This window comes from Triticum dicoccoides, chromosome 7B, assembly GCF_002162155.2.
Source record: "Triticum dicoccoides isolate Atlit2015 ecotype Zavitan chromosome 7B, WEW_v2.0, whole genome shotgun sequence".
Classification (NCBI taxonomy): Eukaryota; Viridiplantae; Streptophyta; class Magnoliopsida; order Poales; family Poaceae; genus Triticum; species Triticum dicoccoides.
In genome coordinates, this window is record NC_041393.1 from 406,310,537 (window position 1) to 406,330,919 (window position 20,383).

Consider the following 20,383-nt stretch of genomic DNA (forward strand, 5'->3'; position numbering starts at 1 on the left):
GTCAACTCCGGCGGCGGCGGTGGGGTCCTGCGGCAGGGGCGGGGTCCGGCGGCGGCGGCGGGCGGCACGGCAGCAGCGGCGGCTAGGGTTCGGCGGTTGCGCTGGTTGGGCTGGCGGCGGTGTGGGCTGCCGGGCAGGGGGCCCCGGCTTATATAGCCCCCCCGGGCGGACTCCCTCTCGGGTACGACCGGAGTCGGTTCACTTTTTTTTAAATAATTCTGATGTGCAGAAAAAGAAAGAAAAGAAATACTAAACGGACTCCAAAAATCCCGAAATAAATTTTCCCGGTCCTCTAAAAATAAGTCGGACAAGATGAACATCTATTTGAGCCTAAAATGCAATTTTGAAAAATGCGCATTTTTCCTATGCAAATAAAATAGCAATAAAATCCCAAAATAAAATCTTATTTGATTTTAATATTTAATCTCCAATATTTCTTTATTTTGGGAAAGTCATTTTATTCCCTCTCTTTTATTTTTATAACCGAAATATACAAAGAGAAAATAAATAAAATCAAATGATCCTATTTTCAATTTTTGAGAAAAGTCAAATATGAAAATAACAAAATCCCCAACTCTCTCCGTGGGTCCTTGAGTTGCGTAGAATTTCTAGGATCAAGCCAAAATGCATTAAAATATGATATGCAAAGATGATCTAATGTATAACATTCTAAATTAAAAATTTGGGATGTTACAGTGTTAAAGCACATACAATACATTTCAAGCAAGCATGACAAGAGTATAGGAAGCAGAAAAGGTAAAGCATGCAATTTGCGAGAATAAAAGGGATGGGATTCGAGTGTGCAAACATAAAGGAGACACGGAGATTTTTGGCGTGGTTCCGATAGGTGGTGCTATCATACGTCCACGTTGATGGAGACTTCAACCCATGAAGGGTAATGGTTGCGCGAGTCCACGGAGGGCTCCTCCCATGAAGGGTCCACAAGAAGCAACCTTGTTTATCCCACCATGGCCATCGCCCACGAAGGACTTACCTTACTCGGTAGATCTTCACGAAGTAGGCGGTCTCCTTGCCCTTAAAAACTTCTTGGTTCAACTCCACATCATGATGGAGGCTCCCAAGCGACACCTAACCAACCTAGGAGACACCACTCTCCAAAAGGTAATAGATGGTGTGTTGATGATGAACTCCTTGCTCTTGTGCTTCAAATGATAGTCTCCCTAACACTCAACTCTCTCTCACAGATTTGGCTATGGTGGAAGAGGGATTTGAATGGAAAGCAACTTGGGAAAGGCTAGAAATCAAGATTCAAAAGGTTGGAATGGAATCTCTTGATCTCAACACATGAATAGGTGGCTCTCTCTTAGAAAATGGATGGTGGAAGTGTAGGCACGTTCTAATGGCTCTCTCTCTCTCTAATGGGGAAGGGGTATATATAGCCTCCACACAAATTCCAACCGTTACACACTTTTGACCCATCTCGGTGGCACCGATTAGAAAACTCGGTGGGACCAATCTGTTCAAAAATATGAATGTTAGGAATCTTGGTGGGACCGACTGGATCAACTCGGTGGGACCAAAGTGGAGCAATAAGCAACAAAGAATTGATGTCTACTACACAACCTTCTTGTAGACATTGTTGGGCCTCCAAGTGCAGAGGTTTGTAGGACAGTAGCAAATTTTCCTCAAGTGGATGACCTAAGGTTTATCAATCTGTGGGAGGCGTAGGATGAAGATGGTCTCTCTCAAACAACCCTGCAACCAAATAACAAAGAGTCTCTTGTGTCCCCAACACACCCAATACAATGGTAAATTGTATAGGTGCACTAGTTCGGCGAAGAGATGGTGATACAAGTGCAATATGGATAGCAGATATAGGTTTTTGTAATATGAAAATATAAAAACAGCAAGGTAACTAATGATAAAAGTGAGCGTAAATGGTATTGCAATGGTAGGAAACAAGGCATAGGGTTCATACTTTCACTAGTGCAAGTTCTCTCAACAATAATAACATAATTGGATCACATAACTACCCCTCAACATGCAACAAAGAGTCACTCCAAAGTCACTAATAGCGGAGAACAAACGAAGAGATTATGGCAAGGTACGAAACCACCTCAAAGTTATCCTTTCTGTTCTATCTATTCAAGAGTCCGTAGTAAAATAGCATGAAGCTATTCTTTCCATTCAATCTATCATAGAGTTCATACTGGAATAACACCTTAAGACACAAATCAACCAAAACCCTAATGTCACCTAGATACTCCATTGTCACCTCAAATATCCATGGGCATGATTATACGATATGCATCACACAATCTCAGATTCATCTATTCAACCAACACAAAGTACTTCAAAGAGTGCCCCAAAGTTTCTACTAGAGAGTTAAGACGAAAACGTGTGCCAACCCCTATGCATAGGTTCATGGACGGAACCTGCAAGTTGATCACCAAAACATACATCAAGTGGATCACATGATATCCCATTGTCACCACAGATAAGCACGTCAAGACATACATCAAGTGTTCTCAGATCCTTAAAGACTCAATCCGATAAGATAACTTCAAAGGGAAAACTCAATTCATCACAAGAGAGTAGAGGGGGAGAAACATCATAAGATCGAACTATAATAGCAAACCTCGCGATACATCAAGATCGTGCCATAGAGAGAACACGAGAGAGAGAGAGAGAGAGAGATCAAACACATAGCTACTAGTACATACCCTCAGCCCCGAGGGTGAACTACTCCTTCCTCGTCATGGAGAGAGCCGAGATGATGAAGATGGCCACCGGTGATGGATTCCCCCTCCGACAGGGTGCCGGAACGGGCTACCAAGAGGTTTTTGGTGGCTATAGAGGCTTGCGGTGACGGAACTCCCGATCTATTGTCGTATTCAATGGTTTTAGAGTATATGGGAATATATAGGCTAAAGAAGTCGGTCGGGGGAGCCACGAGGGGCCCACGAGACAGGGGGGCGCGCCCAGGGGGTGGGCACGCCCTCCTATCTCCTGGCCTCCTCGAAGCTTCCCTGGCTTGTACTCCAAGTCTCCCGGATCATGTTCGTTCCAAAAATCACGCTCCCGAAGGTTTAATACTGTTTGGACTCCGTCTGATATTCCTTTTCTTCGAAATACTGAAATAGGCAATAAAACAGCAATATGGGCTGGGCCTCCGGTTAATAGGTTAGTCCCAAAAGTAGTATAAAAGTGTATAATAAAGCCCGAAATCATTCAAAACAGATAATAAAATAGCATGAATGCTTCATAAATTATAGATACGTTGGAGACGTATCAAGAATCTACCAAGACAACTCGGTGAGACCGATTGCATAAACTCGGCGAGACCAAAGCGAATGCAATAGATCATAGAGCGTTGGCAAGGCCATCTTGGTTAGACCGAGATCTGTATCGGTGTGACCGAATCATTAGGGTTTCTGGCAGTGGCTATGTCAAGTGAACTCGGTGGCTACGGGTAGAAAGAATCGGTGAGGCCGAGTTTGGAATTAGGATTTGGACATATTTGGATGGAGAAAGTGGCTGAGGGTTTTGGAGCAATATCACTAAGCACGTGAGTAAGTAGATCATTAAGCAACACTTCATCCCCTTTTAATAGTATTGGCTTTCCTATGGACTCGATGTGATCTTGGATCACTTAAATAGAAATGAAGAGTCTTGAGATTTTGCCAATCTTTGTCCTTAATTAGCATTTTGAGGGGGTTCCACATCCTCTTGACCTTGCCACTCCATTGTTGAACTTATCCGAAACATGCTAGATAAAACCATTAGTCCAACAAGAGATATGTTGACATCAATTACCAAAATCACCGAGGTTTCAATCTTCCCCTTTTTGGTAATTGATGACAACATACATCAAAGCTTCAAGTAAATGATATGAAGAGTAGTAATTAAAGCTTTGGAGGAACATGTAACATGCATAAGCTCCCCCTACTTGTGTGCAATCATGTAATGATAAAATAGCATGTGAATGCACAACATGACAGAGCAAGTAATGAGTTACATGTATCTTGGGCATATGCATCAGAGCAAAAGCGAGTGTTGGTAGGTTGTACCTTCATGCTTTATGAATCCCTCTTGCAAACAATATGTGCAAAAGCAAGAGATCATCATGCACATGAGTGTGATGCATATACCTACCTTGTGGTTCTTGAGCTGACCCTTGAAGAAGCAATCTTGAGAACAAGGTTAAATAACACAAGAAAACTTCAGACAAGAAAGGTTCCAAGATCCACAAGAAGACCAAGACTGGGATGACATGTAATAGGTGAGTACCATAGAGTGAGTACTTCATTCAACTGTAGACATGTACCCAAGAACTTAAAGATTTGCAATAAATTCTAAGGATTTTTCTCCGCTTTAATATGGACTCTTTCTCCCCCTGAATCTAACATTGGATAATTAGAGAAGTTAGGGTGAGACAAAATCGGAGCAAGAAATATAAAAATCAAAGCATAAACGAATGAGATCCAAAAATATCTAAAAAAATACTAACATGTCTTTCCCCTCTTAAAGACATGTGACTTCTCTCCTCTTATGATATTGCGCTTCTCTTCCTTTCTTAGATGAGTTTTGTAAGAGTAAGCTTTGATGTGCTCTCTTTCCCCCTTTGACATCAATTTCCAAGAGGATAGTGTTCATGGATATGAGTCAAGTGAGTATGATCCTTGAGAGACACAATCAAGCATAATGTAGCTCAAGATGTAGATAGAGGAAAGCCATCCGTGAGACCAGGCGAGTCTATTTCGGTAGAACCGATGAACTACATGCACGTGAAAACTTGTCGGTCTGCCCGATAGGCTTAAATCGGTGGAACCGAGTTCTACGCAGAAGAAACGTTTTGTCAACTCAGCTCACTTTGGAAATGAAATTTCTCAAAGATTTTATAGGAATTTTCATAAGGATTTGCAATGAATTAAAACTTAGATATAAAGATAAATAAAATAGAAATCAAAAGAGTTCTAGATGAAATAGCAAGAAAACATGCAATGGAAATACAATGCACATAAGAACACTAGAGAACTTCATCTAGAGGTGGTCGGCGACAAAGTCACCTATGTTAGAGTATATTGACTTAGGAGTCAAGTGAGATCACTTGACCGTAGGTCATACTCATCGTTTAAGCTCAAAATGGGGTTGCCATTTTTCATTTAAGCGTCTTGATGTATTCACACCCTATTGATTTGCTTTAGCCCATGACTTGGGGTAAAGCTTCTCTAAGATGGAATGACATACCTTGGGTTGTGGTGTTGATCTTGATCATGTAGTTGAACTTCTATTGGATGCTCAAGGTTGATGTAGTTCATCAAGAGTTGGGAACATCCTTTGGAGTTGAAGTTCATCTTCCTACATGGGTTAGTCTTGCAAGGAATAGCACTTGTGTATCCAAATTGACAATCATGAAATTTCCACATATAGATATTGTCAAAGTATATGTGGAGTAAGTTCATGCTTCCTTGTCCTAAACAACCAAAACATAGATACTTGGTGATGTAGAGATTGCTCAAGATGTGAGTGATTTGCAATCTCATAGATTGAGGCTCATCCAAGTACCTCCAAGGGTTAGATAACATACAAGTGAAGGAAACATTCCCTAGAGGAAATAATAAAGTTGTTATTTTATATTTCCTTATATCATGATAATTTTTTATTATTCATGCTAGAATTGTATTAACCGGAAACTTGATACATGTGTGGATACATAGACAAAACACCGTGTCCCTAGTAAGCCTCTATTAGACTAGCTCATTAATCAAAGATGGTTAAGTTTCCTAACCATAGACATGTGTCATCATTTGATGAACGGGATCACATCATTAGGAGAATGATGTGATGGACAAGACCCATCCGTTAGCTTAGCATATTGATCGCTCAGTTTTATTGCTATTGCTTTCTTCATGTCATATTCATATTCCTTTGACTATGAGATTATGCAACTTCCGGATACCGGAGGAATATGTTGTGTGCTATCAAACATCACAACTTAACTAGGTGATTATAAAGATGCTCTGCAGGTATCTCTGAAGGTGTTTGTCGGGTTGACATAGATCGAGATTATGACTTGTCACTCCGAGTATCGGAGAGGTATCTTTGGGATCTCTCGGTAATACACATCATAAGAAGCCTTGCAAGCAATGTGACTAATGAGTTAGTTGCGGGATGATGTATTATAGAACGAGTAAAGAGACTTGCCGGTAATGAGATTGAACTAGGTATGAAGATAACGACGATCGAATCTCGGGCAAGTAACGTACCGATGACAAAGGGAATAACGTATGTTGTCATTATGGTACGACCGATAAAGATCTTTGTAGAATATGTGGGAACCAATATGAGCATCCAGGTTCCGCTGTTGGTTATTGACCGTAGAGGTGTCTCAGTCATGTCTACACATCAATACAAGGTCATAAATCACATACTCATATAATATAAAATCGTCATCGAACGTTAAGCGTGCGGACCCTACGGGTTCGAGAACTATGTAGACATGACCGAGACACCTCTCCGGTTGATAATCAATAGCAGAACCTAGATGCTCATATTGGTTCCCACATATTCTACAAAGATCTTTATTGGTCGAACCGCAATGTCAACATACATTATTCCCTTTGTCATTGGTATGTTACTTGCCAGAGATTCGATTGTTGGTATCTTCATACCTTGTTCAATCTCATTACCGACAAGTCTCTTTACTCGTTCTGTAGTGCATCATCCCGCAACTAACTCATTAGTCACATTGCTTGCAAGGCTTCATATGATGTGCATTACTGAGAGGACCCAGAGATACCTCTCCGATACCCGAAGTGACAAATCCTAATCTCAATCTATGCCAACCCAACAAACACCTTCGGAGATACCTGTAGAGCATCTTTATAATCACCTAGTTACGTTGTGATGTTTGATAGCACACAAGGCATTCCTCCGGTGTCCAGGAGTTGCATAATCTCATAGTCAGAGGAATATGTATTTGACATGAAGAAAGCAGTAGCAATAAAACTGAACGATGATTATGCGAAGCTAACGGATGGGTCTTGTCCATCACATCATTCTCCTAATGATGTGACCCCGTTCATCAAATGACAACATATGTCTATGGCTAGGAAACATAACCATCTTTGATTAACGAGCTAGTCAAGTAGACGCATACTAGGGACATGGTGTTTTGTCTATGTATTCACACATGTATCAAGTTTTCGGTTAATACAATTCTAGAATGAATAATAGATATTTATCATGATATAAGGAAATATAAAATAACAACTTTATTATTGCCTCTAGGGCATATTTCCTTCAGTCTCCCACTTGCACTAGAGTCAATAATCTTGTTCACATCGCCATGTGATTTAACACCAATAGATCACATATGTGTGTGATTAACACCCATAGTTCACATCCTCCATGTGACCAACACACAAAGGGTTTACTAGAGTCAATAATCTAGTTCACATCGCTATGTTATTAACACCCAAAGAATACTAAGGTGTGATCATGTTTTGCTTGTGAGAGAAGTTTAGTCAATGGGTCTGCCACATTCAGAGCCGTATGTATTTTGCAAATTTTCTATGTCTACAATGCTCTGCATGGAGCTACTCTAGCTAATTGCTCCCACTTTCAATATGTATCCATATTGAGATCAGAGTCATCAGGATCGGTGTAAAGCTTGCATCGACGTAACTCTTTACGACGAACTCTTTATCACCTCCATAACCGAGAAATATTTCCTTAGTCCTCTTAGGTAACTAAGGATAACTTTGACCACTGTCCAGTGATGCACTCCTAGATCACTATCGTACCCCCTTGCCAAAGTCATGATAATGTACACAATAGGTCTGGTACACAACATAGCATACTTTATAGAACCTATGGATGAGGCATAGGGAATGACTTTCATTCTCTTTCTATTTTCTGTTGTGGTCGGGTTTTGAGTCTTACTCAACTTTACACCTTGCAACACAGGCAAGAACTCCTTCTTTGACTGATCCATTTTGAACTCTTTCAAAATCTTGTCAAGGTATGTACTCATTGAAAAATCTTATCAAGCATCTTAATCTATCTCTATAGATCTTGATGCCCAATATGTAAGCAGCTTCACCGAGGTCTTTCTTTGAAAAACTCCTTTCAAACTCTCCTTTATGCTTTCTAGAAAATTCTACATCATTTCCGATCAACAATATGTCATTCACATATACTTATCAGAAAGGCTGTAGTGCTCCCACTCACTTTCTTGTAAATACGGGCTTCACTGCAAGTCTGTTTAAAACTATATGCTTTGATCAACTCATCAAAGCGTATATTCCAACTCTGAGATGCTTGCACCAGTCCATTGATGGATCGCTGGAGGTTGCACACCTTGTTAGTACCTTTAGGATAGACAAAACCTTCTGGTTGCATCATATACAACTCTCCTCGGAGATATCCATTTAAGGAATGCAGTTTAGACATCCATTTGCCAGATTTCATAAAATATGGAAATTGCTAACATGATTCAGACAGACTTAAGCATTGCTACGGGAGAGAAAGTCTCATCATAGTCAACTCCTTGAACTTGTCGAAAACCTTTTTGCGATAATTTTAGCTTTGTAGATAGTAACACTACAATCAACGTCCGTCTTCCTCTTGAAGATCCATTTATTTTCTATGGCTGCCGATCATCGGGTAAATCCACCAAAGTCCACACTTTGTTCTTATACATGGATCCTATCTCAGATTTCATGGCCTCAAGCCATTTATTGGAATCTGGGCTCATCATAGCTTCTTCATAGTTCGTAGGTTCGTCATGTTCAAGTAACATGACTTCCAGAATAGGATTATCGTACCACTCTGGTGCGGATCATGCTCTGGTTGACCTACGAGGTTCTGTAGCAACTTGATCTAAAGTTTCATGATCATTATCATTAGCTTCCTCTCCAGTTGGTGTAGGCATCACGGGAATGGATTTCTGGATGAGCTACTTTCCAATTGAGAGCATGTACAATTACCTCATCAATAGTTCTACTTTCCTCCCACTCACTTCTTTTGAGAGAAACTCCTTCTCTAGAAAGGTTCCATTCTTAGCAAAAAATATCTTGCCTTCGGACTTGTGGTAGAAGGTGTACCCAATTGTTTCCTTAGGGTATCCTATGAAGATACATTTCTCCGATTTGGGTTTGAGCTTATCGGGCTCAAGCCTTTTGACATAAGCATCGCATCCCCAAATTTTAAGTAACGACAGCTTAGGTTTGTTGCCAAACCATAGTTCATACGGTGTCATCTCAATGGACTTTGATGGTGCCCTGTTTAACATGAATGCAACTGTCTCTAATGCATAACCGCAAAATGATAGTGGTAAATCGGTAAGAGACATCATAGATCGCACCATATCTAATAAAGTGTGGTTACGACGTTCAGACACACCATTACGTTGTGGTGTTCCAGGTGGCGTGAGCTGTGAAACTATTCCACATTGTTTTAAATGAAGGCCAAACTCGTAACTCAAATATTCTCCTCCATGATTAGATCGTAGGAACTTTATTTTTCTTGTTACGATGATTCTCCACTTCACTCTGAAATTCTTTGAACTTTTCAAATGTTTCAGACTTGTGTTTCATTAAGTAGATATACCCATATATGCTCAAATCATCTGTGAAGGTCAGAAAATAATGATACCGCCACGAGCCTCAACACTCATCGGACCGCATACATTCGTATGTATTATTTCCAATAAGTCATTAGCTCGTTCCGTTGTTCCGGAGAACGGAATTTTAGTCATCTTGCCCATGAGGTGCGATTCGCAAGTATCAAATGATTCATAATCAAGTGATTCCAAATGTCCATATTCATGGAGTTTCTTCATGCACTTTACACCGATATGACCTAAACGGCAGTGCCACAAGAATTTTGCACTATGATTATCAACTTTCCATCTTTTGGCATCAATATGTGTATCACTACGATCGAGATTCAATAAACCATTAACATTGGGTGCATGACCATAGAAGGTTTTATTCATGTAAATAGAATAACAATTATTCTCTGTTTTAAATGAATACTCGTATTGCAATAAACATGATCTAATCATATTCATGCTCAACGCAAACACCAAATAACATTTATTTAGGTTCAACACTAACCCGAAAGTATAGGGGTTGTGCGATGATGACCTATCAATCTTGGAACCATTTCCAACACACATCGTCACTTCACCCTCAACTAGTCTCTATTTATTTTGCAACTCATGTTTCGAGTTACTATTCTTAGCAACCAAACATGTATCAAATACCCAGGGGCTACTATGAGTACTAGTAAGGAACACATCAACAATATGTATATCAAATATACCTTTGTTCACTTTGCCATCCCTCTTATCTGCCAAATATTTGGGGTACTTCCGCTTCCAGTGACCATCTCCTTTGCAGTAGAAGCACTTAGTTTCAGGCTTAGGTCTAACTTTGGGCTTCTTCACGGGAGTGACAACTTGCTTGCCATTCTTCTTAAAGTTCCCTTTCTTTCCCTTTGCACTTTTATTGAAACTAGTGGTCTTGTTTAATCATCAACACTTGATGCTTTTTCTTGATTTCTACCTTCGTCGATTCAGCATCACAAAGAGCTTGGGAATCACTTTCGTCATCCCTTGCATATTATAGTTCATCACGAAGTTCCAGTAACTTGGTGATGGTGACTAGAGAACTCTGTCAATCACTATCTTATCTGGAAGATTAACTCCCACTTGATTCAAGCGATTGTAGTACCCAAACATTCTGAGCACATGCTCACTAGCTGAGATATTCTCCTCCATCTTTTAGGCGAATTACTTGTCAGAGGTCTCATACCTCTCGACACGGGGATGAGTCTGAAATACCAATTTCAGCTCTTGGAACATCTCATATGCTCTGTGGCGTTCAAAACGTCTTTGAAGCCCCGATTCTAAGCCATAAAGCATGGCACACTAAACTATCAAGTAGTCATCATATCGAGCTTGCCAAACGTTCATAATGTCTGCATCTGCTCCTGCAATAGGTTTGTCACCTAGCGGTGCATCAAGGACACAATCCTTTTGTGCAACAATGAGGATAAACCTCACATCACGGACCGAGTCCGCATCATTGCTACTATCATCTTTCAACTTAGTTTTCTCTAGGAACAAATCAAAAACCATACGGGAGTTATAACACGAGCTATTGATCTACAACATGCAAATACTATCTGGACTAAGTTCATGATAAATTAAAGTTCAATTAATCATATTACTTAAGAACTCCCACTTAGATAGACATCCCTCTAGTCATCTAAATGATCACGTGATCCATATCAACTAAACCATGTCCGATCATCACGTGAGATGGAGTAGTTTTCAATGGTGAACATCTCTATGTTGATCATATCTACTCTATGATTCAGGTTCAACCTTCCGGTCTCAGTGTTCCGAGGCCATATCTGCATATGCTAGGCTCGTCAAGTCTAACCAGAATATTCTGCACGTGCAAAACTGGCTTGCACCCATTGTATGTGGACGTAGAGCTTATCACACCCGATCATCACATGGTGTCTCAGCACGACGAACTGTAGCAACAGTGCATACCTAGGGAGAACACTTATACCTTGAAATCTAGTGAGGGATCATCTTATAATGCTACCGCCGTACTAAGCAAAATAAGATGCGTAAAAGATAAACATCACATGCAATCAAAATATGTGACATGATATGGCCATCATCATCTTGTGCCTTTGATCTCCATCTCCAAAGCACCGTCATGATCTGGATCGTCACCGGCTTGGCACTGATCTCCATCGTAGCATCGTTCTCATCTCATTGACTATTGCCTCTATGACTATCGCTACTGCTTAATGATAAAGTAAAGCAATTACATGGCGATTGCATTTCATACAATAAAGCGACAACCATATGGCTCCTGCCAGTTGCCGATAACTTTGTTACAAAACATGATCATCTCATACAACAATTTATATCACATCATGTCTTGACCATATCACATCACAACAAGCCCTGCAAAAACAAGTTAGACGTCCTCTACTTTGTTGTTGCAAGTTTTACGTGGCTGCTATGGGCTTCTAGCAAGAACGGTTCTTACCTACGCATCAAAATGACAATGATTTTTCATCAAGTGTGTTGTTTTAACCTTCAACAAGGACCGTCCATAGTCAAACTTGATTCAACTAAAGTTGGAGAAACAGACACCCGCCAGCCACCTGTGTGCAAAGCATGTCGGTAGAACCGGTCTCATGAACATGGTCATGTAATGTTGGTCCGGGCCACTTCATCCAACAATACCGCCGAATCAAAGTAAGACATTGGTGGTAAGTAGTATGACTATTATCGCCCACAACTCTTTGTGTTCTACTCGTGCATATTATCTACGCATAGACCTGGCTCGAATGCCACTGTTGGGGAACATAGCATGCAATTCCTTAAAAATTTGCTAAGATCATGCAAGATCTATCTAAGAGATGCATAGCAACGATAGAGTGTGTCCACGTACCGTCGTAGACTGAAAGCGAAAGCGTTAGGTTAACGCGGTTGATGTAGTCGAACGTCTTCACGATCCAACCGATCCAAGTACCGAACGTACGACACCTCCGTGTTCAGCACACGTTCAGCTCGATGACGTCCCTCGAACTCCTGATATAGCAGAGGGTCGAGGGAGAGTTTCGTCAGCACGACGGCATGATGACGGTGTTGATGATGTGATCTGCGCAGGGCTTCGCCTAAGCACTACGATGATACTATCGGAGGAGTAAATAGTGGAGGGGGCACCACATGGCTAAGAGAACAACTGTTGTGTTTTGGGGTGCCCCTGCCCCTGTATATAAAGGAGGGGGGAGGAGGCGGCCGACCTAGAGGGGGCGCGCCATGGGGGGAGTCTTACTAGGACTTCCAGTCCTAGTAGGATTCCTCCTTCCTGTCCGGAGAAGAGGGGAAGTGGAAAGAGGTGGAGGAGAAGAAGGAAAGGGGCCGTGCCCCCACCCCTAGTGCAATTTGGTTTGGGCTTGGGGGGGGGGGCGCACGCCTCCACCTGGCCGCCGGCCTCCTCTCTCCACTAGGGCCCATGAAGGCACAATAGTCCCCCGCGGGGTTCCGGTAACCTCCCGGTACTCCAAAATTTATCTGATACTTCTCGAAACCATTTCGGTGTCCGAATGTAGCCTTCCAATATATCAATCTTTACCTTTCGACCATTTTGAGACCCCTCGTCATGTCCGTGACCTCATCTGGGACTGTCGTGGTTCTAAGTCTGACAGTAGAAAGGGGGGATAGCTATGGAGAGGCAAGATCTTAGCTATGGCGAAGATGTACACACGAGGTTTACGAGTTCAGGCCCTTCTCGGAGGAAGTAACAGCCCTACGTCTCGGTGCCCGGAGGCGGTCGATTAGTTTATGTGTGTTGTGTTACAGGGGGTGCGAACCCTTGTCCCAGAGGAGGGGGGTGGCTTATATAGAGTGCGCCAGGACCCCAGCCCACCTCCATTACAAGGGGCTTAATGTACATAAAGGGCTGGCGTTACTAGTAACACCAGTCTTAAATACTCTTAATGCTCATGAAGACTAGGGAGTGAATGCCCGGCCATTGTGCGTTCTTCCGACTCCTGGTCTTTGATGTAGTCGAGTCATTCCCCACACGGTCGAGTGAAAGTGGGGAATGACGGTCGAGTGATTATACTGTCAAATGGATTCTTGGTCTTTTTATCTTTTGGGGTAATGACCTTGGGTAGGGTGTATAGGTTAGGCCTATGACCCTACCCCAGGTCTGTATCCTCATCAGTAGGCCCCGAAAGGATTAAGGTGCGAGCGCAAAATAGGCTGAAATTGAACTTGTCCTGAGCTTTGGGATCTCGCGAGTGCTTTCTGTGAGTCTGAGAACTCGCGTCGATGTTTGGTGTCGACTCAGTCGCCTTGATCCATTCAGTGGACGGTCGAGTGAACTGTTGATCTTTTGTGCCGAGTGTCGTGTTGGAGCGTGGGATCCTGGGCGCGATTGCCTGCAGTGTATCTTGGATTCTGCGAGATACGAAATTTCAGGGAAGCGCGCTAGACGGGGTGAGCCGAAGCGGGCGGAGCGGATAAATAGTGATTCCTTGATTCCCGTGCCCCCCTTTTTCGCCACGTACGCTACGCGCGACTGTTGCAGGATTTGACGGGATAGCCTGGTCCCACACGTATGATGTGCATTACCGAGAGGGCCTAGAGATTCCTCTCCGATACCTGGAGTGACAATTCCTAATCTCGATCTATGCCCACCCAACAAGCATCTTCGGAGATACCTGTAGAGCATCTTTATAATCATCTAGTTACATTGTGATGTTTGATAGCACACAAGTCATTCCTCCGGTGTCCGAGAGTTGCATAATCTCATAGTCAGAGGAATATGTATTTGACATGAAGAAAGCAGTAGCGATAAAACTCAACGATCATTATGCTAAGCTAACAGATGGGTCTTGTCCATCACATCATTCTCCTAATGATATGATCCCGTTCATCAAATCAAAACACATGTCTATGGCTAGGAAACATAACCATCTTTGATTAACGAGCTAGTCAAGTAGAGGCATACTAGGGACACGGTGGTTTGTCTATATATTCACACATGTATCAAGTTTCCGGTTTATACAATTCTAGCATGAAGAATAGACATTTATCATGATACAGGGAAATATAAAATAACAACTTTATTATTGCCTCTAGGGCATAATTTCTTCATATTAGTCACATGGCGATGTGAACTATGAGTGTTAATCACATGGCGATGTGAACTAGATTATTGACTCTAGTGCAAGTGGGAGACTGTTGGAAATATGCCCTAGAGGCAATAATAAATTGGTTATTATCATATTTCCCTGTTCATCATAATCGCTTATTATCCATGCTAGAATTGTACTGATCGGAAACTCATATACACATGTTGATACATAGACAACAACATGTCCCTAGTGAGCCTCTACTAGACTAGCTCGTTGATCAAAGATGGCTATAGTTTCCTAGCCATAGGCATGAGTTGTCATTTGATAACGGGATCACATCATTAGGAGAATGATGTGATGGACAAGACCCAAACTATAAACGTAGCATATGATCGTGTCAAGTTTATTGCTATCATTTTACGCATGTCAAGTATATGTTCCTATGACCATGAGATCATGCAACTCACTGACACCGAAGGAGTACCTTGTGCATACCAAACATCACAATGTAACTGGGTGAGTATAAAGGTGCTCTACAGGTATCTTTGAGGGTGTCTGTTGAGTTGGCATGGATCAAGACTGGGATTTGTCACTCCGTATGACAGAGTGGTATCTTAGGGCCCACTCGGTAATACTGTATCACAATGAGCTTGCAAGCAATGTGACTAATGAGTTAGCCACAAGATATTGTATTATGGAACAAGTAAAGAGACTTGCCAGTAACGAGATTGAACTAGGTATGGAGATACCGACGATCGAATCTCGGGCAAGTGACATACCTATAGTCAAAGAGAACTGCATACAGGATTAGCTGAGTCCTTGACATCGAGGTTCGACCGATAAGATCTTCGTAGAATATTTAGGAACCAATATGGGCATCCAGGTCCCGCTATTGGTTATTGACCGTAGAGGTGTCTCGGTCATGTCTGCATAGTTCTCGAACCCACAGGGTCTACACACTTAATGTTTGGTGACGATATAAGTATAGTTGAGTTGTTATGGTGGTTACCGAAGGTTGTATGGAGTCCCGGATGAGATCCTGGACATGACGAGGAACTCCGGAAGGGTCTGGAGGAAGATTGATATATTGGACGAAGGGTATTGGAGTCCGGAATTGTTCCAGGGGTACCGGGTGATGACCAGCATCACCGAAAGGGGTATGTAGATACAATCTCTCCTCTCGTAGATGTCCATCTCCTAGATTGATCTTGGTGAGCGTAGGAAATTTTTGTTTCCCATGCAACATTTCCCATTACCCCGGCTGTTACCTGAACCCGATCGAGCGATTCCTTTGCTACTGCTGCTAACTGAAGCCGATCGAACCTGCTGCCTCTTGATGAACAGTGAGCGTTGTTGGGGGTTGGATGAACAGTTCCCGGTGGGGGTTGGATGAACAGGACCCCGTGGTAGTAGAGACTCTTGCCACTGGATGAACAGGACCCTGATCGAGCCGTTTGGGGGTGGATGAACAGGACCCCGTGGAGGGCTTGTTGAATAGTAGCTGGTGGAGGCTGGATGAACAGGAGCCCATGGAGGAACATGAGCCCGTGGAGGCAGGAGGGAGACGTCGTGGATGAACAGTAGTAGGTGGAGGCTGGAGGAGGTCGACAGTGAATGAACAGTAGCCCGTGGAGGCTGGAGGAGGTCGAGGTGGATGAACAGTAGCCCGTGGAGTTCCGTTTTGCGGTACGCCACACCCCTCCCGATGAACAGGACCCCATTTTGACCGTAGGAGGTCGAAGAGAAGTCCATTTCCTCCGTTTTGCGGTACACCAAACCTCTCCCGATGAACAGGATACCGTTTCAACCGTAGGAGGTCGAATAGAAGGCCTTTGTCGGCGTCCTGGACTTGGGGGTATCCAGTCCTGCCTGCCTATGGCCCACCACGTGGCTCCATCGACGGCCTGGTACGGCCCAGCTTCGACATTGACACCACAAGACCCTTGTGAGGGGCCAAGACTCGCGAGGCGGATGATGCCAAGACCCCTGAAGGAGTTGGCCTCCTTAGGAGGGCTCCTGAGGGGCGGAGAGTTCTATGCAGCTACCTCATGAGGCTCAACTGACATGAGCCATGACGACCAAGGCCAGGCGGGCGCCAGGCGAGTGCAGATCGCAGGTTTCCTTTTTGGTGCAAGGGAGGCAAGCCAGAGGCGCGGAGTCCCGAGGAATCAGCCAAAGGTTTCCATTCTGGTGCAAGAAGACCAAGACCGCCAGGACGGCAGGACGGAGGTCATCACTGAGCCCACCGCAGCGTCATGACCAGAGCCTTTTCGCAGGCGAAGACTACTTTTGTCAGGATAGACTGTACTACTTGTCCCCTTTAAAATCCGCCGTTGTGGAATCCCTTCCCGCTCATATTTGGGAAGAGGACCAAGGGCCACTATATATAGGACTTAGCCACCACCATAGTAGAAGGGAGATCCATTCCGACCCGAGCACCACACCAGCTCAAGAACACCTCAACTCCTGAGGCTTGTTCATCCTTTGTACTAGTTCATCCATAGCCCCTCGAGGCAATCCACCACACCACGCTGGATTAGGGTATTACGCCACAATAGTGGCCCGAACCAGTATAAATCTCAGTGTCTTTGTGTCTTTGTGAGCTTGACGCGCTAGGCTAGGGAGGATCGCGAGTAGGCAGGCTGGGCAGGCTGAGATCTCCGCAGGCACCCGAGAGTTCAAACCTCTCAAGGGTTGCCGGATCCCAAAAACCGACATTTGGCACGCTAGGTAGGGGTACGTCGGATTCTCTCTTCCCTTGTTCGATCCGCCACTGCTCCCACACCTCCATGGCCGACGCCCCGAGAGCCCACGTCGAGCACTAGGTCGTCCAGATCTTCTCGGCAGCACCCACCGACAAAGAAAACCTCCACTCAGCCCTGCTCGTGGCCCGTGTTCTGCTGGGGGCAACCGGCCGTGGGGGGCGCGCGTCGTAGCCTTCTCCCCTGGCGCCGTGCCGCATCCGCGCAGCCGCGCGATCTGCGAACTACACTGCAGCAACTGCTCCACACTCGCGCAGGGAGCAAGCGAACATGCGGGCAGCGGTCATCGTGGCCCATGAGCTCCTGCGGTGCAGGCTGGTTGAGAGCGACCGTAGCGCCCTGCTGGAGCGGGTCGTCGAACTGCTTGATGCGGCATGCAGAGGGGCGGCGCCATTCTGCACCCTTCCCACGTTGCAGGCTATGGTGGGGGCACGCGCTCATCCCCGACTCAACCGTGCGCCCCCTCTGAGGGACCACGAAGAGCCTCTCGACGCCGACCAACCTCGTGGGGCAGCCCGCGCCGCCCCGAACATGCCCCCTCGGAGCGGGGCTGCTTCAAACGACATCACCAGGGGCCTCGTAGGAGTGCCGACCCCTGGCCAGCAGGACCAAATGATAGCAGAAGGGAGCGGGAGCGTTAGGCAGCCAGGCTGCACCCCTGGTGCGAACAACCCGAAAGCCTACGTTCCTGTCGCGATGGACCCAAGGCACGCGCTAGGAGAGGACCCCAGCCGATCCCCCACGCCAGGGTGGGCGCTAGACATACACGAGGCCGAGCTCTCCTTTCATAGATGTCCATCTCCTACATTGATCTTGGTGAGCGTAGGAATTTTTTTGTTTCCCATGCAACATTCCCCATTACCCTGGCTGTTAACTGAACCCGATCGAGCGATTCCTTTGCTACTGCTGCTAACTGAAGCCGATTGAACCTGCTGCATCTTGATGAACAGTGAGTGTTGTTGGGGGTTGGATGAACAGTTCCCGGTGGGGGTTGGATGAATAGGACCCCGTGGTAGTAGAGGATCTTGCCGCTGGATGAACAGGACCCCGATCGAGCCGGTTGGGGGTGGATGAACAGGACCCCGTGGAGGGCTGGTTGAACAGTAGCCGATGGAGGCTGGATGAACAGGACCCCGTGGAGGGCTGGTTGAACAGTAGCTGGTGGAGGCTGGATGAACAGGAGCCCGTGGATGAACATGAGCCCGTGGAGGCAGGAGAGAGACGCCGTGGATGAACAATAGCAGGTGGAGGCTGGAGGAGGTCGACAGTGAATGAATAGTAGCCCATGGAGGCTGGAGGAGGTCGAGGTGGATGAACAGTAGCCCCGTGGAGTTCTGTTTTGCGGTACGCCACACCCCTCCTGATGAACATGACCCCGTTTTGACCGTAGGAGGTCGAAGAGAAGTCCGTTTCCTCCGTTTTGCAATACACCAGACTGATGACCTACAAGTATAGGGCATCTATCGTAGTCCTTTCAATAAGTAAGAGTATCGAACCCAACAAGGAGCAGAAGGAAATGATAAGCGGTTTTCAGTAAGGTTTTCTCTGCAAGCACTGAAATAGTAGGTGATAGATAGTTTTGTGATAAGATAAATAGTAACGAGCAAAAAGTAAATAAAGTAAATAAAGTGCAGCAAGGTGGACCAATCCTTTATGTAGCAAAGGATAAGCCTGGACAAAATCTAATAATGAAGAAGGAGCTACCGAGGACATATTGGGAATTATCGTCAAGCTAGTTTTCATCACGTTCGTAAGATTCACGTTTGGTACTTTGATAATTTGATATGTGGGTGGACCGGCACTTGGGTACTGCCCTAACACGGACAAGCATCCCACTTATGATTAACCCCTATTGCAAGCATCTGCAACTACAAAAAGAAGTATTAAGGTAAACCTAACCACAACATTAAACATATGGGTCCATATCAACCCCTAACGAAGCAACGCATAAACTAGGGTTTAAGCTTCTGTCACTCTAGCAACCCATCATCTACTTATTACTTCCCTATGCCTTCCTCTAGGCCCAAATAATGGTGAAGTGTCATGTAGTCGATGTTCACATAACACCACTAGAGGAGAGACAACATACATCTCATCAAAATATCGAACGAATACCAAATTCACATGACTACTAATAGCAAGACTTCACCCATGTCCTCAGGAACAAACGTAGCTACTCACAAAGCATATTCATATTCATAATCAGAGGAGTAATAATATGCATAAAGGATCTGAACATATGATCTTCCACCAAGTAAACCAAATAGCATCAACTACAAGGAGTAATCAACACTACTAGCAACCCACAGGTACCAATTTGTGGTTTTGATACAAGATTGGATACAAGAGATGAACTAGGGTTTTGAGATGAGATGGTGCTGGTGAAGATGTTGATGGAGATTGACCCCCTCCCGATGAGAGGATCGTTGGTCATGACGTTGGTGATGATTTCCCCCTCCCGGAGGGAAGTGTCCCCGGCAGAACAGCTCCGCCAGAGCCCTAGATTGATTCCGCCAAGGTTCCGCCTCGTGGCAGCGGAGTTTCGTCCCGTAAGCTTGCCCATGATTTTTTCCAGGGGAAAAGTGATGATATAGCAGAAGATGGACGCCGGAGGCCCACCAGGGGGCCCAGGAGATAAGGGGACGCGCCCTAGGGGGGGCGCCCCCTGTCTCCTGGACAGGGTGTGGGCCCCCTGGCCTATTTCTTTTGCCCATACATTCTTATTAATTCCAAAAAGTTGTTTCATGGAGTCTCAGTTGTTTTGGAGTTGTGCAGAATAGGTTTCCAACGTTTGCTCCTTTTCCAGCCAGAATTCCAGCCGCCGGCATTCCCCCTCTTCATGGTAAACCTTTTAAAATAAGAGAGAATAGCCATAAGTATTGAGATATAATGTGTAATAACAGCCCATAATGCATTAAATATTGATATAAATGCATGATGCAAAATGGACGTATCAACTCCCCCAAGCTTAT